The following is a 12908-nucleotide window of genomic DNA, read 5'->3' on the forward strand; positions in this document are numbered from 1 at the left end:
ATTAATCTTAACACACAAGGCTGAGGATGGAGCTCAGTTATTAAAGTGCTTACCTTGCAAACTTGAAGACCTAAATTTGAACCACAGAATCCATGAATAAGAGAGAGGCATGATGCAGTGGACACCTGTTATCTCAGTGCTGGGAAGATGAGAAAGGCAGATTTGGGACTCAGTGGCCCATAAGCCTATCTTACTTGGCAAGCCCTGTGTCACAGAGAGCTCCTGTCTCAATGAACAGTGTGAGAAATGACCCTTGAAGTTGCCTTCTGATTCCAAAAACAAGTATATTCATGAGCTCGTGTATCAGCATATACAGAACTACAGACATACAAGCTATTCAATTACCTTAGGAATGGTTATGTTCTCTGAATACCCTGGTTACTTTGTCACTGTACCCCTAGAATCCACTCAGAGGAGGCACTTACATAACTCAAGCAGGTAACCTTGACATTGGCTAAAGCTAGGTGAGGCAAGTTAAAAGACACAGGCAGCAGGAGAAAAGATACTTGGCTACAGCCTGGACACAAATGTGTATCTCTCATCATACTTGAATAAAGTCTTCATTTCCATATATTCTGGTTAAGTGATTCATGAAAAGAGGCCAATGACAATTCAGTAAGACATTAAGTAACTTCTTAGTGAGTAAAATAAAACTACTGCAAACAAAGAGACCATCATTGTCAAAAGGAACAGCTATTATACCATATTATTAAAAGTATAGGCCAAAATCTTTTGACATTTAAAATATGGTCCAGAAAAAAGCTAATAAAAGCAAAATTCCTCTTTTTCTGCACAGTACACAATAAGCCTATAAGCAAATCATTCTTAAGTAAGTAAGATTGCAATATAAAACTTGCAGTATTAAATAGGTATAGTACTCCTAATTTCACTGTTGTTTGATAATTCCAAAAGAAAGCCAACCGCTCCTGTTGGCAGGTTGAGTTGTACCTGGCGGATCAAAGACAATCCAGGAACTTAACAGTATAATGAGACATAAATAATAAGATATGCTAACTTATGACTTTTGATTTGTAAGATTAAAATAAAACTTGAAATATGTACCAAAGGAACAAAAACTAATATCTTATACAACATCTCATTAGGAGTAACTTTTTTCAATAGATTCTGTTACTATTATATTACTATTGTATATAGAAATAGAAATAAATGAATACCATTGGACTGTGAACTGCCTAAACTTGAGTTATATGTGGCTCACTGTGTTGCCAATGCCAACTAGTCTTCATTGTCTCCATGCATCATAAACATAGAATGAGTGGACATCATTGCTCATTGAGTCCCCTCTGTAGTTCCTGGTTTGAGAATGGTTTAATGCCACACTATTATAACACTCTTAAGGAATAAAGATGGACACAGCAGCATTGAAGAAGCCTGGATCTTAGGGATGATTCACGGTTGCAGCAGATCCCTTGAGACCTAGTCCATCAAAATGAAGTTCACTCTGTGACTTTCAGGAAGAATTACTGATGATGAAAGACACTGCACGTGGTAAAATCAGAGGATTTTTCAAACATATTTCTTTGGAAGTATTAATTTATAAACCATACCAGAAAAGTAGAAAATTGGAAGGTAGTGTCACAGAAATTATACTGAAGAGAAATCTCAAAAGTCTCAATGTGGTCTATCCTACCTGCCAAAGTCAAAACTTAGATAGCTGCTAAAAGAGTGTAAAGTGCATAGTACTATAATTATTACTCTACTACATGGAGTAATAATGAATTCAGAAAATATCTTTCCCAGAGAGTAGAGTTACATGCAGGAAGCACAAATACTTGAATAATCCAATTGGCTCAGATTAACTATTACCATTTAATGACCAGTCAGTAACATCTCCTCAGATTCTGTACTTTGTGAGGTATAAATACCACTCTCATGCTACTTCTCTGCCATTCTCACCACCTTTGATGTCTGACTTAAAACACTACAAATGATTTAAAGTCCCCAACCAGGAGCCCGACTAATTATGAAAAATTAGGGGTGCCTGTGAGCGTGTGTGTGTGCTTGCGTTTGTGAAAAGTTAATAAGGACCAGGTCTTTAACTAGAGCTGAATTAGGGCATAATTCAGCATCAGCCTTGTTTGTTGGTAAATTCCAGCAACTTCTTGGCTTGGTATTCCCCCCAAATAAATTCCTCTGAAACCAACACTTTGTAGCTGGCTGAGTAGAAATACTCAATACGGCTTTCCAAGTAGACATGACTATTCAAATAGGCCCCAAATCTCGGTTTGGACAATGATAAAGACTTCAAAATCCCGGGGGAAAAAAAATCAAGATTTACTTTTTTCTTACTTTGTTATGTGACTATTTTTGAACTGCTGCCTGACCCTTCCTTGGTCTTGAGGGTCCAAATTGTAGCACTATTGAATTTCCTCATCTGTTTTAGGGGAAGTTGATATGTACACTATAAATTTAAAGAGAGAAAACAACAGTTTTCTCAGGTGTATTATATATAGGAATTGTAAGGCTATGCTTTTAAATCATGCAATTTCCTGAGTGGCAGCCTCAATTTTTTTCTCCTCGGGTAGTAAAACACAAGAGTGCAGTAATATCAGTAAGAAGGATGTGCATCTATATTCCATAGCTCCTTCCCCGTGAGAGAGTGGGCACACCGGCATGCCAGAACTGACTGTATAGTGTTAATAAATCGCTTCATTTTCTAATTATCAAATAAAATAGGATGTGAAATATCCCTGAATCAAGCAGACACTTCATTCTGATTACATGTCCTTACAAATGTTTCTACAAGAGCATGAATAAAGTGGCCATGGCATCTATGTCCTTAAACCTTCCTCAATTTTGGAGGTTAAGACAAAGAATGAGCAGGGAGAACTTCCAGGAAACAGGCAGGACTACCAGTGAAAGGAGGGACGTCAGTCCACCCATGAAACCCTCAACTTGTCCTGCCTAGATGTTCAGGAATAAAGATGAAGCATAGATTTCTTCTGGTTGGAACAGCCAACCAAGGACTGGCCCAACTTGAGACCCATCCCATGGGAGAGAGCCAACCCCTGACATTATAAATATGTTGGTATGCTTGAAGACAGGAGCCTAGCATAACTGTCATCTGAGAGGCTTCATCCAGCAGCTGATGGAAACAGATGCAGAGTCCTATAGCTAAACATTAAACTGAGCTCAGGGAGTCCTATGGAAAAGTGGGGGATAGAAATGAGCAAGGTGGAAGAATCAAGGAAACCACAAGAAGACCTAGAGAGTCAACTAACATGATCCCATGGGGGCTTATAGAGATTGAACCACCAACTAAAGAGTAGTTAGGGGCTGGAACTAGGTCCCTCACATTTGTAGCAGATGTACAGCTTGATCTTTATGAGGGTTCCCTAACAATTGGGGCAGGGCTGTCTCAGACCCTACTGCCTGTCATTGGATCTTCTTCCCCTACCTGGACTGCCTGGTTGGGCCTCAGTGGAAGAGGATGTTCTTAGTCCTGCTGGGATTAGATGTCCAAGCACAGGGTGGTACTCAAAGGGGGCTTCCCCTTCTCTGAGGAGAAGTAGAAGGAGTAATGGCGGGGAGGTGTTATAGGGGTGGGGCTGGAGAGAGGTGGGAGGTGGGGCTGTAACCGGAATGTAATGTGAGTAAAGAAATTATGAAAAGACAGAACAAGACAACCAACTAAGCAACCAACCAACCACCACCACCACCACCACCACCACCACCACCACCACCACCACCACCACCAACAAGGAACTACCCACATAGTTTGAACAAGTGAAAATGTGTCGAGATTATGCAGATGGTTGCATTAACAAGCAGCTTCAAAAGATGAATCACTTTAGGAATTGCGATTTTAGCTGATGTAGATATAAAACAAAACTTGAGTCTCAGCTAAGGTGCATAAAACTTTTTAATGACTGGGGTGCCATTGTCCCTTTATCAAGAAGAAATTGCCATTAATTTTCCAAGATAAATATGTTATACTTGATATGTTAACTACAAATTTGAAGTTTAAAAAGTAATAAATATTAGTAATTTCAGATGGTTCGAGATATTTTGGGAGAATTGCTGGGTAACTTCAGGATTGTTGGATTTTAGAAAACTGGCTGCTTAGTTGGTTTTGCTTTCCCACTTACATGTGTGTGGCTGTGTGTATGATAGGATCGTGCTCTGTAATCCAGAATAGAACAGAACTTAATCCTTTTGCACCCACCTCACATGTGCTGGGCCATATTTAGCTCATCTATATTTAACTATCCTTATTATATACATATAATGTACCTAACAATATACATATAATGTATTTTATATAAATATAAATATTTAACTGAGCAGCACAAATAAGTATAATCACTCTTCAAAATGATCCTTTTCTATATACTGACAGAACCTCAGATTTATCCTCAATGCTTAAGTGTGTCCTTATCCAGTGATTTGATCTACAGAAGATGCATTCTAACTTCCACTAGAGAAAACAGGGATAAATAGGTCAGACTCACCTAGTAAATAAACAATACCAAGCAAAAATAATCTGTGATCTTTTTCCTATAAGGAGTCTTAAAGGGGAAAATGTTGAATAAATACAAGATAGACCCATGCTTAAAAGGACTTGCAGGAAATAGAAATGAGAAGTAGGAAAAAAGGTGGAAATTTTCAACGTTTTATCAAGATAGTTACCATCAGGGGTTAGAGAGGTAGCTTGGGAGTAAAGCTCACTGGCTGTTCTTCCAGAGGACATGGGTTTGATTCCCAGCATCCACATGGTGGTTTACAACATTCTGGAACTCTGGTGCCAGGGGAACAGATACCCTATTCTGGCCTCACAAGCATCATAAATGTTTCTTAGATAAACATGCAGACAAACATCCCCACATATCAAATATACAATTTTTAATTCTAAAAATGAAATATTAATTTTTTTCTGTTTTACTTCACTGTTCTCTACAAAGCAGTTACATATGCCTTCACGGATGAACTGTTTCTTCCCATGTGTGTATCCTGGATATCTCTACTGTGTCTGCGATTAGCTTTCTAGAGGCATTATTGTGTTTATACAGCACACATGACAATCGCCATCTTCTCTTTCCTTCCGTGGAACTTTAAGAGAACAAAAGTCTTGTGTATTCAGGGATGGAGTCTGATGTAAGAATGGTTCTAGAACCTTTGTCTCTCATATTGGGATTTGGGGATTTATATTGTAATCTCATTTAATCAATATGCTCTTCTCCAGGGACACTCACTCACCCATGAAACTTCCACTTTATTTTCTGTACCACACTCCCATTTGCAATACCCCGTGGAATACAGGGTGAGCATTTCTTCACGAGGTCTTTCGTAGGCCTCCAGCATGTTCTGTTGCCTCAAGGCAGCTTCTGGTCGGCCTTGTTTCTGAGTGAAGAACTGTGTCTGTGTGGCAAAGGCTATTTGAAAGTGAGGATGAACATTCAGATGTTTAAGCACTGTTTAAACACTAAACTTGTGAGAGAACGTTCAAAGCAAGAGTCTACTCAATGATCGTAAATGAAGAATAAATAAAATTCACGTGGTATTATTAGAAACAATGCTTTATGGCTACAACGTAGCATTGTGACTCCTCACTGATTTTACGTTGCTTGTGGAGATAGAAGCTATTGAAGTATGATGCCAAAACAATTAGCATACAGAAAGGGTGAAAACCCAAGGCAACCCAAGCTTAGCTTTCCACATATGGAAATCTGAAACCCTAAACATTACATATTGAACTTTTTATTAATATGCTTTGTTAGCATATACTTATTGTTGATATTTATAGGACACACAGCTTATTTGAGACACATAGACAACATCTATTAGGAAATTCAAGTACTTCTTATTTCTGTTTTAAGGGAAGCTAAAATGTTGAGCATCATTAGCATACACACGTTTACAGATTGTAGGTGATGTCTGATTTTTGTCAAACTGCTGACTTTCACCCTAGGGAACAATCAATGTTTAAAATTCTGTGTAAATATCCCCAAACCCAAACACTCAGGAATCTGAAATACCTCTAGTTTCAGAAGTTTGGATTGAACCCTCATGAACCGTTCCACTCTGCAGTCCATCCTTTTAGAGCATGAAGATGAGGCTTAGCACCCGAGAGATTTGCAGGGGAAGAAAAAGAATCTCTCGATCCTGCTGGTTATGTGTGCACAGTTATGATTCCAAGTGGGATATGTGTCCACTCTGCAGTGTGTAGCAAAGACAACACACCAAGAAGAATAAACACGTTGCCTGAAAATTCAGTCTCTAATGACAATAGGCAACAGTGGAAAAAATATCTTTTTCTGATCCTAGAAGATTCCAGAAGATAAATTCCAATGTCTTACTCTTTGGTTTTCAAACAAAAAAACAAAAAACAAACAAACAACAAAAAAAGAACCACCTATTTCTGGAACAGGACTGTATTATGAATTTGGTAAGGCATGAAAGCCATCTAAAGATTGTATTTTTAATTAAAACATTTAATCTGAACGAGATACTACTTTTTCTCCTAAGAGATGACAGTATTTTTCCATTAATGGCCACCTAATGGCTTAGGTGTTCCCTTGAGACAAGACAGCTTGTGTGTCATGTTCTAATACACATGTAAAATGACAAACAGCAGCAGCATGTCAAAACAGTTGTTTTGTGTCGAATAGAATCTTTGAGAACACCTTACTTGTTCATTATAATGTCAATTAATTTAAAAGTTTTTTTTTATGACAGGAATCAAATAATGAAACAGATTGTCAGACATCAATGGGAGGAGAGGCCCTTGGTCCTGTGAGGGCTTGTTTCCCTAGTGTAGAGGAATGCGAGGGTGGGGAGACTGGAGTGGACATGTGGGGGAGGAGCACACTCATAGAAGCAGGGGAAAGGGATGGGATAAGGGGCTTCTGGAGGGGAAACCGGGAAAGGGGATAATATTTGAAATATCTAATAAAAAATAAAAATAGTGGTTGGGGATTTAGCTCAGTGATAGAGCGCTTGCCTAGCAAGCGCAAGGCCCTGGGTTCGGTCCCCAGCTCTGAAAAAAAAAGAACCAAAAAAAATAAATAAATAAATAAAAATAAAAATAAAGCCAAAAAAAGGAAAAAGAAAAGGAAAGAAAATCATTACTCTCCCCAAGACAACTGAAAAGTAAGTATGTGCGTTGGAATTATGTCCAGCATCTCACATTCTCTTAATAAAATACAGAAACTTGTCAAATATAAGAAAAACATTTAAAATAGGAATACTTGGTTTAAATTAGGTAAATAGAAGATTAATTGTGTTAGGCTATATTCAGCATGGATTCTGGAATTACAATAGATTGAAATCCTATGGCTCTTCTCATTAGCTATAAAATGCAAGGACATTTTCAATGCCGCTTTGCTCCTAAAAGTAATATAAAGCTTGAAAGATACTATGTTTTGATCAATATAGGAAACTGCTCCCATTGTATTTTAAATACCTAAAATAAATGGTAAGAATTTCATTGTTGTATTTTTTTCTTTTCTTTGTGTATTTATTCTTAGAAAATTCTGCAATTTCCATACCATTGAAATGTTTCCTCTCAACATAGTAAAGGCATTTTCAACTCTAAGCACAGTTTGATAAGTCGATATTACATCTCCCCGCCCTTTAAATGAATATTTATATATTTACATTTCAAATGTTATCCCCTTTCCCTGTTTCCTCACCAGAAACCCCCTATCCCATCCTCCCCCTGTTTCTAATGAGGTGCTCCCCACCCCCACACACACTCCTGCCTTCCCATCCTGGCATTTTCCAATACTGGGGCATCAAGCCTTCCCAGGACCAAGGACTTCTCCTCCCATTGATGTCCAACAAGGCCATCCTCTGCTACATATATGGCTGGAGCCATGGGTCACTCCATGTGTATACTTTGATTTTGTGCCTGGGAACTCTGGAAGGGTCTGGTTTGTTGATATTGTTGTTCTTCCTATGGGGTTGCAAACCCCATCAGCTCCTTTAGGCCTTTCTCTTAACTCCTCCATTGGGGACCCAGTTCTCAGTCCGATGGTTGGTTGCATGCATCCACCTCTGTATGTGTCAGACTCTGGAAGAGCCTTTCAGGAAACAGCTATATCAGGCTCCTGTCAGCATGTACTTCATGGCATCCGCAATAGTGACTGGGTTTGATGCTTATATATGGGATGGATCCCCATGTGTGGCAGTTTCTGGATGGCATTTCCTTTAGTCTCTGTTCCACCCTTTGTGTCCATATTTCCTCCTGTGAGTATTTTGTTTCCCCTTCTAAGAAGGACTGAAGCATCCACGCTTTGATCTTCCTTATTCTTGAACTTCATGTGATCTGTGAGTTTCTTGGGTACTCCCAGTTTTGGGCTAATAGCCACTTACCAATGTTACATCTTTTTTTTTTTTTGTTAATGAATTATTTTCTTTTTTTTTATTTTTTTTATTAGCTTGAGTATTTCTATATACATTTCGAGTGTTATTCCCTTTCCCGGTTTCCGGGCAAACATCCCCCTCCCCCCTCCCCTTCCTTATGGGTGTTCCCCTCCCAACCCTCCCCCCATTGCCGCCCTCCCCCCATAGACTAGTTCACTGGGGGTTCAGTCTTAGCAGGACCCAGGGCTTCCCCTTCCACTGGTGCTCTTACTAGGATATTCATTGCTACCTATGAGGTCAGAGTCCAGGGTCAGTCCATGTATAGTCTTTAGGTAGTGGCTTAGTCCCTGGAAGCTCTGGTTGCTTGGCATTGTTGTACTTTTGGGGTCTCGAGCCCCTTCAAGCTCTTCCAGTTCTTTCTCTGATTCCTTCAATAGGGGACCTATTCTCAGTTCAGTGCTTTGCTGCTGGCATTCGCCCCTGTATTTGCTGTATTCTGGCTGTGTCTCTCAGGAGCGATCTACATCCGGCTCCTGTCGGTCTGCACTTCTTTGCTTCATCCATCTTGTCTAATTGGGTGGCTGTATATGTATGGGCCACATGTGGGGCAGGCTCTGAATGGGTGTTCCTTCAGTCTCTGTTTTAATCTTTGCCTCTCCCTTCCCTGCCAAGGGTATTCTTTTTCCTCATTTAAAGAAGGAGTGAAGCATTCACATTTTGATCATCCGTCTTGAGTTTCGTTTGTTCTAGGGATCTAGGGTAATTCAAGCATTTGGGCTAATAGCCACTTATCAATGAGTGCATACCATGTATGTCTTTCTGTGATTGGGTTAGCTCACTCAGGATGATATTTTCCAGTTCCAACCATTTGCCTACGAATTTCATAAACTCGTTGTTTTTGATAGCTGAGTAATATTCCATTGTGTAGATGTACCACATTTTCTGTATCCATTCCTCTGTTGAAGGGCATCTGGGTTCTTTCCATTTTCTGGCTATTATAAATAAGGCCGCGATGAACATAGTGGAGCACGTGTCTCTTTTATATGTTGAGGCATCTTTTGGGAATATGCCCAAGAGAGGTATAGCTGGATCCTCAGGCAGTTCAATGTCCAATTTTCTGAGGAACCTCCAGACTGATTTCCAGAATGGTTTTACCAGTCTGCAATCCCACCAACAATGGAGGAGTGTTCCTCTTTCTCCACATCCTCGCCAGCATCTGCTGTCACCTGAGTTTTTGATCTTAGCCAATCGCACTGGTGTGAGGTGAAATCTCAGGGTTGTTTTGATTTGCATTTCCCTTATGACTAAAGATGTTGAACATTTCTTTAGGTGTTTCTCAGCCATTCGGCATTCCTCAGCTGTGAATTCTTTGTTTAGCTCTGAACCCCATTTTTTAATAGGGTTATTTGTTTCCCTGCGGTCTAACTTCTTGAGTTCTTTGTATATTTTGGATATAAGGCCTCTATCTGTTGTAGGATTGGTAAAGATCTTTTCCCAATCTGTTGGTTGCCGTTTTGTCCTAACCACAGTGTCCTTTGCCTTACAGAAGCTTTGCAGTTTTATGAGATCCCATTTGTCGATTCTTGATCTTAGAGCATAAGCCATTGGTGTTTTGTTCAGGAAATTTTTTCCAGTGCCCATGTGTTCCAGATGCTTCCCTAGTTTTTCTTCTATTAGTTTGAGTGTGTCTGCTTTGATGTGGAGGTCCTTGATCCACTTGGACTTAAGCTTTGTACAGGGTGATAAGCATGGATCGATCTGCATTCTTCTACATGTTGCCCTCCAGTTGAACCAGCACCATTTGCTGAAAATGCTATCTTTTTTCCCAATGTTACATCTTAAAGTCATTGGATACAGCAAATTCTGTCATTTGTTGTTGTTACTGCCACCAATAATCTCTGAAATTTACTCATTTACATAGTTGAAGTCATTCCAGTATACTTATGAATATTTATGTCCGTATTTTTCTGCTGTAATAAAGTCTAATATAGAGACGAAAAGGTTGACTTTGGAATTCAATTAATTTACCCATTAATGCTGAACTCTGACCAGTTTAATTTTTCTGAGCTTCTTCTAAATGGAAATAAGTGTCCCTGCCTCTCAGTGCTTTTCTGGAGAAGCTGAAATGGTTCTAGGATAATATTTATATATTTAGAATCTAATAAAACACTGCTATTGTTACAAGATATGGAATATATCTTTAAAAACTCAGGTACAGTAAAATCCATTATTTTGTGACCACATGCTAACAGAAACTGACAAACATTTTAGGAGAAAAATTTATGTGAAGGTTTCCCAATGTCAATTACATTTATCATTTTTACAAGTATTTTCTTTATTTAGAAGGCAAAATAATCCCTCAAATATTTTCTAGAATTATACTATGAAATATCACTTAGAAGTTTCCATGTTTTTATTATCGCCTTTCTGTTTTAAACTTTGTCTTTAAAAATTCAATTGTCATTGTAACAATGGATCTTCTAAGTGACGACTAGGAATAAAAACTACAAACAAATAAAATTATCACCAAAAATCTCCAAAAAGGAACATGGAACTTTTATCTTCCTATACAGGGAAAATGTTTTCAACATAATACAAAAGTCCAATAAAAATTCTGACTCTTAAATGTCACACCACAATTTTCTTGTTTTATAGATTCACACCTCCATTTCTTGTGTGTGTGAGAATATGCTAATTATCATTGATTAAAGATGAAAATGTTACAATTAAAATAATTTCTCTTTTTAAAATGTTTTCCTATCTGCTTAGTTTTATTTGCTGTGGTTCCAAATATATATTGATTTGCACAATCAAAAATGTCCATAATTCCAGCATTTGGCAGGGTTACCTAGGATAGTTGGTATAGAGTCAAGGTGATTCTGGGCTAAGAACTGACTTCCAGCTCTGCCTGGATTATTATTGCCTTTTTTGGGTTTGTTATAAGGACTGATTTGCATAATTTAAGGCATGACAGCTTTAAAGCACAGAAAGGCTGCTTCACAAAGTTACCAATATTCATCTTGCATATAAAAGCCAATAATCAGATAATTTCTGGATGCTCAACCTGCACTTAATTTTGATACGATTTCCATTCTAGTAATACTTTCCCAAGTGTAGTATGATATGTATATTTCAATGTATGTATGCAAAAGCAGTTAAAGTGTAAGGACTTATTAACCACTTTATTAATAAAATCTTACTTCAAGGTTGGTATGTTTCTTTTAAAAAGTATATTGTATCTATAGTTGAGGTTTAGATAGTTATAATGTAGATAGAAATAAGGAGTATAGTGAAGTAAGTTGGCATAGATATCATAGCACTTGAAATACTTATGAGTATAGGTGAATGCTTGCCACAGTATCTTTGTTAGAGGTCAGAGGTCATCTTTCAAAAGTTGGTTCTCTCATTTCTGCTGCCACTGTATATATTCCAGGATGCCTTGTAAGCAATTCCCTAGGCTCTACTCCCCATCTTCCTACAGGAAGGTGTATTACAGATGCATGCCCCTGGACCCAGTTTTTGGTGGATCCTTGAGATTGATTTCAGTTCTTCAGGTTTGCACAGGTGAGCATTTTTTACTGACTAAGCTATCTCCCTAGTCCTTACCTCACTGTTGGGAGAACAGTTAATCTATATGGATGTTTCTGGATAATATTATGGGAAGTGAAATAATCTAGACCCAGAGTGAGCACTTCTGTATTTTTTTATTTGTACAGAAAGTATTCAATGTGCAGAAATTCATATTCATACAAACTACCTAGCATTTTAGAAAAATAATTCACTGAGAATAATTATGTATGATTATTAACTTTAAGCTTAACATAAATACAACTTTATGTTAAGTTGTAAACAATAAAATTGGTTCAGTTTTTCTTTAAATATTTAAGCAAATTACTTAATATTTGGGAACTGCTTTGAACTCTTCTGAATTCCCTTTAGTTATTAAGGAACAGTGAGTATTTAAAAAACAAACAAACTTGTGGCTGGAGAGGTTAAAAGCACGTGTTTCTCTTCAGAGGATCCAGATTAAGTTCTCAGAACTCACGTGTGGCTCACAACTATCCAACAATCAGTAACTCCAGTTCCAGGGCATCCAACAACCTCTTCTGATCTGTCAGTATGAGACACTACATCGTTCACATACATACATGTAATTCAAACACTCACACACATAAGATAATCAAATAAAGTAAATAAATCTAGAAAAAAATTTTAAAAACGTAGCTTGTTCCTTTCAGAAGACTCTTCCTTGTTCAGAAAGACAAGGTAGCATGAGGAACAGACTTCTGGATTTATACTTTGATATAACCTTAGAGATAACGAGAGTCTGTCAGTCCTGAACATATGTATGTTGAAGAGTAGACACCTATTCATGTCTTCATAGGAAAGGTGTTACAACCTGGCTTCATTTCTTCCCCTATTTGATTGGGAAACACATATGCATCCAGGATGACAAGTAGAGGAGCCCTGTGCTTAAACGTCCAAGTGTATCTCTAGGAGGGATAAGGACAGAGAAGGATAGTCTTAATTCTCCTCAGCTCCATCCTACTCTGGGTATCTGAGTCAAGTGACGAGTAGGAAAG

At 38.2% G+C, this 12908-nt stretch overlaps 1 protein-coding gene across 4 annotated transcripts in view; it reads right to left on the reverse strand.

The window, feature by feature from the left end:
* The window catches only part of Nav3 (neuron navigator 3), a 788263-nt gene that overhangs the window by 489065 nt on the left and 286290 nt on the right, over nt 1-12908 (reverse strand). The gene's annotated exons all lie outside the window — the stretch shown is intronic.

The sequence above is a fragment of the Rattus norvegicus genome, chromosome 7, assembly GCF_036323735.1.
Source record: "Rattus norvegicus strain BN/NHsdMcwi chromosome 7, GRCr8, whole genome shotgun sequence".
Lineage (NCBI taxonomy): Eukaryota > Metazoa > Chordata > Mammalia > Rodentia > Muridae > Rattus > Rattus norvegicus.